Below are 8,525 nucleotides of genomic sequence, written 5' to 3'. Positions count from 1 at the left end.
AGATTCATCAAAATTGATGACTGTCTCAATGAGAGAGATGAAGCCAGAAAGAGGACACTTTGTATAATATCAGTATGTCTGGCCTGCTTACTATGACAGTCTCAGAAACTCAGGTTTTGGGCACAATAGATACTTACAAAATGTGTTAATCAAAAAAAACATTGAACAAGAAGATGGTGCTACTTTTAATATTTATGGAAGGCATGTGAAGGAGAAGACATGCCCCATGTAGTAGAAGACCTTCCTACAGAAGATTCCACCAACTGGTTTTCCAGTGCCAAATGGTCAGCCCTAAAAACATAAAAAACATATAAAATTATATGGAATGAAGATGTCATATTTATGGATATATATATATATGGATATATATATGGATATACATATATACATATGCATGCTATAACAAAAAAAGGCCATGAATTTGAAAGAGAGTAGGAGGTATATATGGAAAAGTCTGGAATGAGGAAAGGGAAGGAAGAAATGTAATTATGTTATTGCTTATAGCTGCTGGTAGCAATAGCTTTATCAGAGATGCAACAGATAAATAATTCTCTGATGGAGGAACCCCATTTCAAGCAAGGCTTACAAGGCCACAGAATCTGAAAATTTATTGCTTCTGTCTATAATTTCACATGTGCAAAGTGGCTGTGGAATCTCCCCATTACCATGCATTCTCATGTAATATGTACATGTAATCTCATGATTATATCTCAATATTATGGGCATTTAATATTATGTGGACTGTCTAAAGATGATTTCTCATTAATCTGTACAATTTTGATAAACAGAAAGCATACTAGGATACACTTCATAATTAGATTTATTTTTCTATGAGGACTGTCAAACACTTAGGTCCTGTTTTATATCATTGGCTCAGGCTAACATATGAAAATGGCCATGTCTCCCCAGTTCTAGACAACTACATACAAATACCTGATTTAAAACCTCAAAACAAATTCAAAACAGGCTAGTTGTTCCTGCAAATGAATTCATAAGATAAATCTCCACAGAAAATACACAAGGACAAATTCCCAGGTGTCTAATTGTTGAACCAAAATCAGGCATGAAGCAACTTTAGTGCCAGTTCTTCACTTGCAAAAGTCTGGCTGAAAACATTAAAGAAATAACTCCTTTTAAGATTATTTTTAAATTTTTTATTTTTTTTTATTTATTTATTTTTTTTTTTTTTTTTTTTTATTTAAAAAATATTTTTTTTTTATTTTAAAATTATTTTATTTTTTTATATTTTTTTATATTTTATTTTATTGATTTTTTTTTTAATTTTTTTTTATTTTAAATTTTTTTTTTATTTATTTTTTATTTTATTTTTTTTTTAATTATTTTTTTATTTTATTTGAATTTAAAATTTTTTTTTTTTTTTTTTTTTTTAAATTTTTTTTTTTTTATTTTTAAAAATTTTTTTTTATAATTATTTAATTATTTATTTTTATTTTTTTTAACAGTACAAATTCTGTCAGCAACTGACTCTCTGCATGAACTCCTGACCTCAGTTTTATGACACAAAACTCAAGGTTAGTCAAGCCAACTTGTTGCTGATTAGTCAATAAATGAAACACTGATTGGCCATTGGCTAGGCAGGAAGTGTAGGCGGGACAAGGAGGAGAATAAAGCTGGGAAGTGGAAGGCTGAGTCAGAGAGACACTGCCGGCCGCCACGATGACAAACAGCATGTGAAGATGCCGGTAAGCCACAAGCCATGTGGCAAGGTATAGATTAATGGAAATGGATTAATTTAAGCTGTAAGAACAGTTAGTAAGAAGCCTGCCGCGGCCATACAGTTTGTAACCAATATAAGTCTCTGTGTTTACTTGGTCGGGTCTGAGCGGCTGTAGGACTGGGAGGTGAGAGAGATTTGTCCTGACTGTGGGCCAGGCAGGAAAACTCTAGCTACACCAACTAACTGTTTATTGTTTATGTCCTGAATTTCAATGTCACTATCCATTGGAAAATGCTGAGTGCTCAGCACTACATGCCTCCGGTCATTGTTTTATATACTGTACATTAGGGAACCTAGCTGACAGCCTAGCATTGCCATTGTTATGCACTTCCAGCTAGGCCAGATGCCCAGTTGGTGTGCCATTCTAAGCCCAATCACTGTGTGATTTCTTGTGTTATTAGAATAGCTCTGCTTCTTATTGTTTACTCAAGAAATGCAATATGATCCTCAAAATGTAACTTATATATTGTCTAGAGTTTTCTCTTAGAGAGAAGATTTTTCAAGATGAAGTAAAAAAGAAAGTTACCATTAGTATGCTTGTGTTCCTTTCCTAATACCCCTCAGAAAAGTTTAGTGCTTGCTCACATTGTGGACTTTTTTTGCATACCCTTGGTACAGTCTTGGAGCAAGTTCTCTAAAGACAATGATATGTTATAATGTAAAACACACAGGTGCGTGTGCACACACACACACACAAATGCACACAGAAGTGAGCAATTATTGGTTCAATTATTGGTTCAATTCCAAAGTAGTTAAGGAGATAGGAAAAATAATGCTTCTGAAAGTCACTGACCCAGTAATAGCAGAGGAAGTTATATGTGTCATACTAGAGTGTAGGTAACTGTGACAAAATCTACACAAAGATATTCAACTACATGTAGTCTTGAAAATCAGTCAAAACAATTAGAATGTGGAGAAGTAATGGTTGAAAAAAGGAAATGTCACTGAGTGACATCCATACTTATGTAGACAACATTGAAAAAAACTGTAAGTCAAGCAGAAAGCCACAATTATTGTAACATAACATGTAAAAGTTATGAGGCTACAGCTGTCAGAAGGGCTAACAATCAAAAGATGCAGTCTGTCAAATGAAGTAAGAAAGTGAAAGTGTCTTCAAATCTTCATAGAGCCTCTTGCATGTCACTGACCAATCACTGAAGTAATGTAGAAGTCAAACTCTAAGAAACTCTGTGGGAGATAGAATTGGAAGATTTAAATGTTAGAGCAAATTTGTCAGCTGTTACCCAATCACAAGAAATGTGGAGGTAAAAGCATAAGTATGGGTATTATACATTACATACAGAAGCACAATATTAACTATTAACTCTAGACAGATTATGAAAAGCAATGGACCATTTAACCTTAATGTAAAAAAAGAGTAATATATACACACACATTTACACAATGTCTTTAGATGATTGTTTAATTTGAACATTAGAAATGCTAACTCATCCAAAACAGACAGGGAAGAGAGGTGGAAGGAAAAGTATTGACGGGGAAAAAAAGCAAAACAAGAAAATAGAAATATCTACCTAAATATTAATAAAATAAATATCTTATTTTAAAGGAGTGGATTTTCAAACATGATAAAAGTAGAAAATGTAATGATTAAGAGTTTTAATACAGAGATGATTTGAGAGTGTAAAAAGAAAATGGCAGAGTATACTGACAATTATCATGAGAAACTAATGTATCAATGTCAATATCAGATGAAATAACTTGTTTTTCTACTGCTTTAAGAAAAAAATAACACAAATTCTGTTCCTTGAAACAGAACAAATTTACCTTTTTACAGTTCTGTAGATAGGATGCCTGATGCAGTCCTTGGGGAGCAGGAATGTTCTGTTCTACCATTTAAGGGAGAGTCATCTGCCTTAACATTTTCTGTTCTTATAGGTTTGTACATCTTCAAAGCCAGTGATTTCACAGTCCTCTGACAACACACTATATTTATAGCTTCCTCTGACTCTGCACTCTCAAATGAAAATGTTTCCAAAGATAAGACAGACATCCTGCAGTTAGTTTAGGTTCACTATCCCTGGTAGTTTTCCTATACCAAGTGACCTTTACTAAGGTCCTGGACATGGCTGATTATGTGAGGACCTTTATGAATGTAATGTATTTAAAGACTGCTGGGATAGGACATGAATATTTTGTGATGTCATTTGCCTTAATTCCTTTTCCTGATACTTTGAAAAAATACTTCAGGAAAGCAACTTATGGGAGAGTATTTATTTTAGCTCATAGTTAAAAGTTCATTGAGTCATAGAAGAGAAGTTAAGGCAGAAGGAGCTGGAAGGAGCTGTTCATGTTGCATACACATTCAAGAAGCAGAGAGCAATTAACATGCATTGCTGTTCAGTTCACTTTCTGTTCTTACACAACTTAGGATCCCATCCAGAGAATGGTGCCACTTCACTAAGTTCTTCTAATTCCCTCCAAGACCTCCCAATTTCATGCCCTGTTTTATAATTTTAAAATTTAGCCGGGCGGTGGTGGTGCACGCCTTTAATCCCAGCACTCGGGAGGGAGAGCCAGGCGGATCTCTGTGAGTTCGAGGCCAGCCTGGGCTACCAAGTGAGTTCCAGGAAAAGGCGCAAAGCTACACAGAGAAACCCTGTCTCGAAAAACCAAAAAAAAAAAAAAAAATTATTTTAAAGATATAAATACTCTTCACTGAAACAGACCAGAGCTTATACTAAAAATCTCAGTACATTACTTTTTCTAAAATATTATTTGAACTTTTTAATCCACTTTTAGTGAATGTGTAAAAAATGGATATCTTTATGATAACCATTCACATATGTATATTCTTACGTATTGCTTGTCTAACAAATTTCAATATGGAAATATTAGATATGTGTATATTTTAATGCATATCATCTGAGAACAAAACATTTGGAACATCAAAAATATCAAATATTTGGAAATTAAGAAGCTTCTATAAAACTGGTTTTCTAAAGAAGAGACAAAGAAATTATGAAATACTTTCATTAAACTGCTGATTAAAACACAGCATTTTGAAATTATAGAATAAAGCTAATGAAATGCTTACTAGGAGGTACATCTTTAGATTTTTTGTAAAGGATAAATATATTGGAGAAAACATCAAATGCATGTAGCATAGGTAGTATAAACAAGAACAGTATCTTAGTTTCATTTCCTTTGCTGTGATACAATAACCTGACAAAAACACTTTAGGGGAGGAATAGTTTATTTGGACCACAGTTCAAGTTTTTAGTTCATCATTGTGGGAAAGACAAGTTGGCAAGGACTTGAAGTTGCTAGTATCATGCACAGACAAGAGCAGAGGGCATGGATGCCTGTGCTTAACTGTTTTTCCCCCCTTTCTTAGAAAGTCTAGGACCAAAATTCATGGTATGGTACTCTTCTCTGTCCACTTCTGTCTGGGTCTTTCTATATCAATTAACATAATTAGGAATATCCCACAGATAACCCATAGGGCAAGACTAGCCTATACAATCACTCATGGAGATTCTATTCTCAGATGATTTGAGATTATGTGATGTTGACAAACAATTGCAAATGCACTGTTTGTCAACTTGACACACAAATTATCACTTTAAGCCATCACCTTTCACCCCCTGTTTCAAATGGTCCAAGTTTATTTTATATCATAAAATACTGTTAAAAATTGAAAGTGCATAATCTCTAAAAATTCTACTTTAAAAGCCCAAAGTGTCTACTTTAAAAGACCAATTCTTGTGAAATCCTTTAAAACAAAAGTTAAGTTATATACTTGCAACACATAAAGACACAGAATAAACATTTATAATTCAAAAGTCAAGAATAATGGCAGAGCAAACAGAGAACAACTCAAGATACAACAAGTCGAATAGTAAAGCCTGAAGCTCTGTGTCTGTCATTTTTGTGCTGTGATATAATTTTCTGGGACCCAGAGAACTTTTATATCCACCATCACTGCTCCAACCCTGAACACATACAGATTCTCTTATATTTGGGCCAGATACACTCCATATCCTCACTTCTCTTTTTAGGTAAGTCTGCCTGGCATTTCCAATATTTTGAGTTCCCCTATGCAACTGAGTACACCTTCAAAGTTTAAAGCCAAGGCCTTTCATACTCTTATACACTGCGTAGCCTCAACTGCTCTCTATGATCTCCTAAGTCTTGTATATGGATGATGCTGATGGCACTACCAAATTGTATTAATAGCTCAAGAGACAGCCTGGCTACCTTGGACTACAGCTGAATCAAATGTGTTGTGGCTCTGAGAAAATACTTTCCTACTGTGTCAATTCAACACAGGAGATTTCTTTACAATTTTCTCTTAATCACAGTTGCTTCTTCAGAGGAAGACTGAATACCATCTTGCCTTGAAATTTCCCTTTACAAAAGAATAAGCCCATTATCTTTAAATTGAACCTCAGTCAGGTGGACAGAATGAAGCTATATTTTTTAGCCAAAAAATATCATATGAATAGTTTCTAGCCTAGTTCCTGATAGAGTCCTTGTTCCCATTGAAACTTCACAATCTGGGTCTCTAGTGTTCAAGTTTCTCCCAGGATTCTTACCTTCTAAAGACCCACATGAGAGACCCATTAGATTCTTCCTAGAACACCAAATGGTTTTTCTATTCTAAAGTTCTACAAATCCTCTTTCCAAAGAATTCCAAAGGCCTAAAGTAACACGATCAGTTTTGTCACAGCAATGGCTCCATCCCTGGTACTCCAATCTGTATTACTCAGGTTCTATAGAGTAAAAGAGCCAATACAATTACTGTAAATTAAAATGGAATTTATTAGATTAGCTTAAATGGTTAGATCTGTGTAGTCCAATAATGGCTGTCTCACAGTGAAGAGTCTGCAAAACTACTTGATACTAAAGACCCAGAGGACACTTGCAGAGGTGCTGGTCCATATTGGAGCCAAAAGAAGCTGAGCTCTGATATCAAAGAGAGGCAACAGCAGAAACAAAATAAATGAACTTTCCCTTAAGAGTTTTTCTCCAGTCCTGCCTGGCCCATGGTCAGGACAAATCTCTGTCACCCGCCAGTCCTGCAGCCACTCAGATCCAACCAAGTAGACACACAGAGACTTAAATTGCTTACAAACTGTATGGCCATAGTAGGCTTCTTGTTATCTAGTTCTTATATCTTAAATTAACCCATATCTATTAGTCTATAAGTTGCCACGTGGCTTGTGGCTTACCGGTACTTTACATCTTGCTTTCCATGGCAGCGTCTGGCAGCGTCTCTCTGACTCCTTTGACTTCCCAGAATTCTCTTCTCTGCTTATCCCACATATACTCCCTGCCTTGCTACTGGCCAATCAGCATTTTATTTATATAGAATGATATCCACAGCACTTCCCCTTTTCTTTTTTTTTCCAAAAGGAAGGTTTTAACTTTCACATAGTAAAATTACATATAACAAAACAATTATCAAGTAAGAATTACAGTTACAATATTTAGTCTACTTATAATATCTAGTCTATTTGTTTTTGACAAAATTAAAGAAGATATCCTATCCATCTTATATTTGTGAGTCTAAGATTTCATATTTAACTTATCTCTTATCATAACTAAGGAAATTATAACTATCTAGTCTTCAACTACATCAAAGGCCCCAGAAGGATATAATCTTATCTGAGAAATGGGAAGATGCAAGCAACTTTCAGGAGTCTTGTGAGAGTAGACAGAGACAGATGGCAACCTGGACAGTCATCCAAAGTTCCTTTGTAAAGTTGGGGCATCTGTCTTCAACCCACAGGCCTAGAGTCTCTCAGCCACTTCTCTCTGTGTCCTGTAGAATGTCCGGCAGTTTCCTCTGTGAAGTAGGAACCTTAAGGACCATTTTGCCAAGCAAAGTTCAGTGGTCACCTTCCTATGGGTCCTGCATGTCCAGTCGATCAAGCAGACCAGGCAAGAACAGTTTCTTGCCCAAATGGCTATTTTTGCCAAGGTGAATATAAACTCCATATAGAGTGTCTTTGATGCCCATCCTCCTCTCTGAAGTAAATTGGTGCTGCCAGGAGCAGATATGTCTCACTGTCCAGAAAGTCTAAATTTTTAAAACATTTTAAATGCTATCTGAAATCTATCTATATATACCTAGAAAACTAAACTAACATGACTATAAGTTTGATTATCATAGAAGACTAATTATAATTATCCATTACAATTTAAATGAGTTACATAAACATAACACTTCAAACGAGAGTAGAAATATATATATAGTATAACAAAATTAAGTTTAAACTTGTATCAATAAACTAAAATCTATAGCAATGTAAAACATTTTAAACAAGTTGCTCTTTAAAAGTAGATTCAATAATCTACCCTTTCATCCTATCATATCTATATCCTATATATCTATATCCTATCCCCCTTTCTTCTTTTAGAAAGATACTGTATTTATAATGAACCTGTTTTAAATAAAAATATTGGTTCTTCTTTGTCCCACACCAGAGGGCTTTTCTGATAATAGGACACAAGAATCTCTCAACCTTTTTTTTTTTTTTCAACATACTTGGGTTTAGAGAAGGAGTGAGCCAATTCCATCTCCAAAGTCAGCTTGGTACATTTGGGAATTTGGGTGTAGCTTCTCTTACTACTTCCTGCTGGAGGGGGGTGCTATATATTATGGGGACACAAGGAAAATTTTAGGATTATAGAGTAGTCCGTGAGGGTGTATCATCTGAGCCAGTTGCCTTGAAACTGTTCTGGATGTTGGATCATCTGGGCCATGGTGTCATCAGAGACCTTTCAGGGTTTCTTCGCTGGTCAAACCTGATGTATCTTAATC

At 34.9% G+C, this 8,525-nt stretch overlaps 1 long non-coding RNA gene across 1 annotated transcript in view; it reads right to left on the bottom strand.

Annotated features, from left to right (window-relative positions):
• Positions 1 to 2,911: 2,911 nt before the first annotated feature.
• Positions 2,912 to 8,525, bottom strand: part of LOC128108355 (uncharacterized) — a 71,118-nt gene continuing 65,504 nt past the window's right edge. The window contains exon 3 of the long non-coding RNA XR_008217445.1: positions 2,912 to 2,926. This is a non-coding gene — a long non-coding RNA (uncharacterized LOC128108355). The remainder of the gene's footprint in view (positions 2,927 to 8,525) is intronic.

This window comes from Peromyscus californicus, unplaced genomic scaffold (assembly GCF_007827085.1).
Source record: "Peromyscus californicus insignis strain IS unplaced genomic scaffold, ASM782708v3 Scaffold_13__1_contigs__length_99412109, whole genome shotgun sequence".
NCBI lineage: Eukaryota > Metazoa > Chordata > Mammalia > Rodentia > Cricetidae > Peromyscus > Peromyscus californicus.
This window is presented reverse-complemented; position numbering and strand designations above follow the sequence as displayed.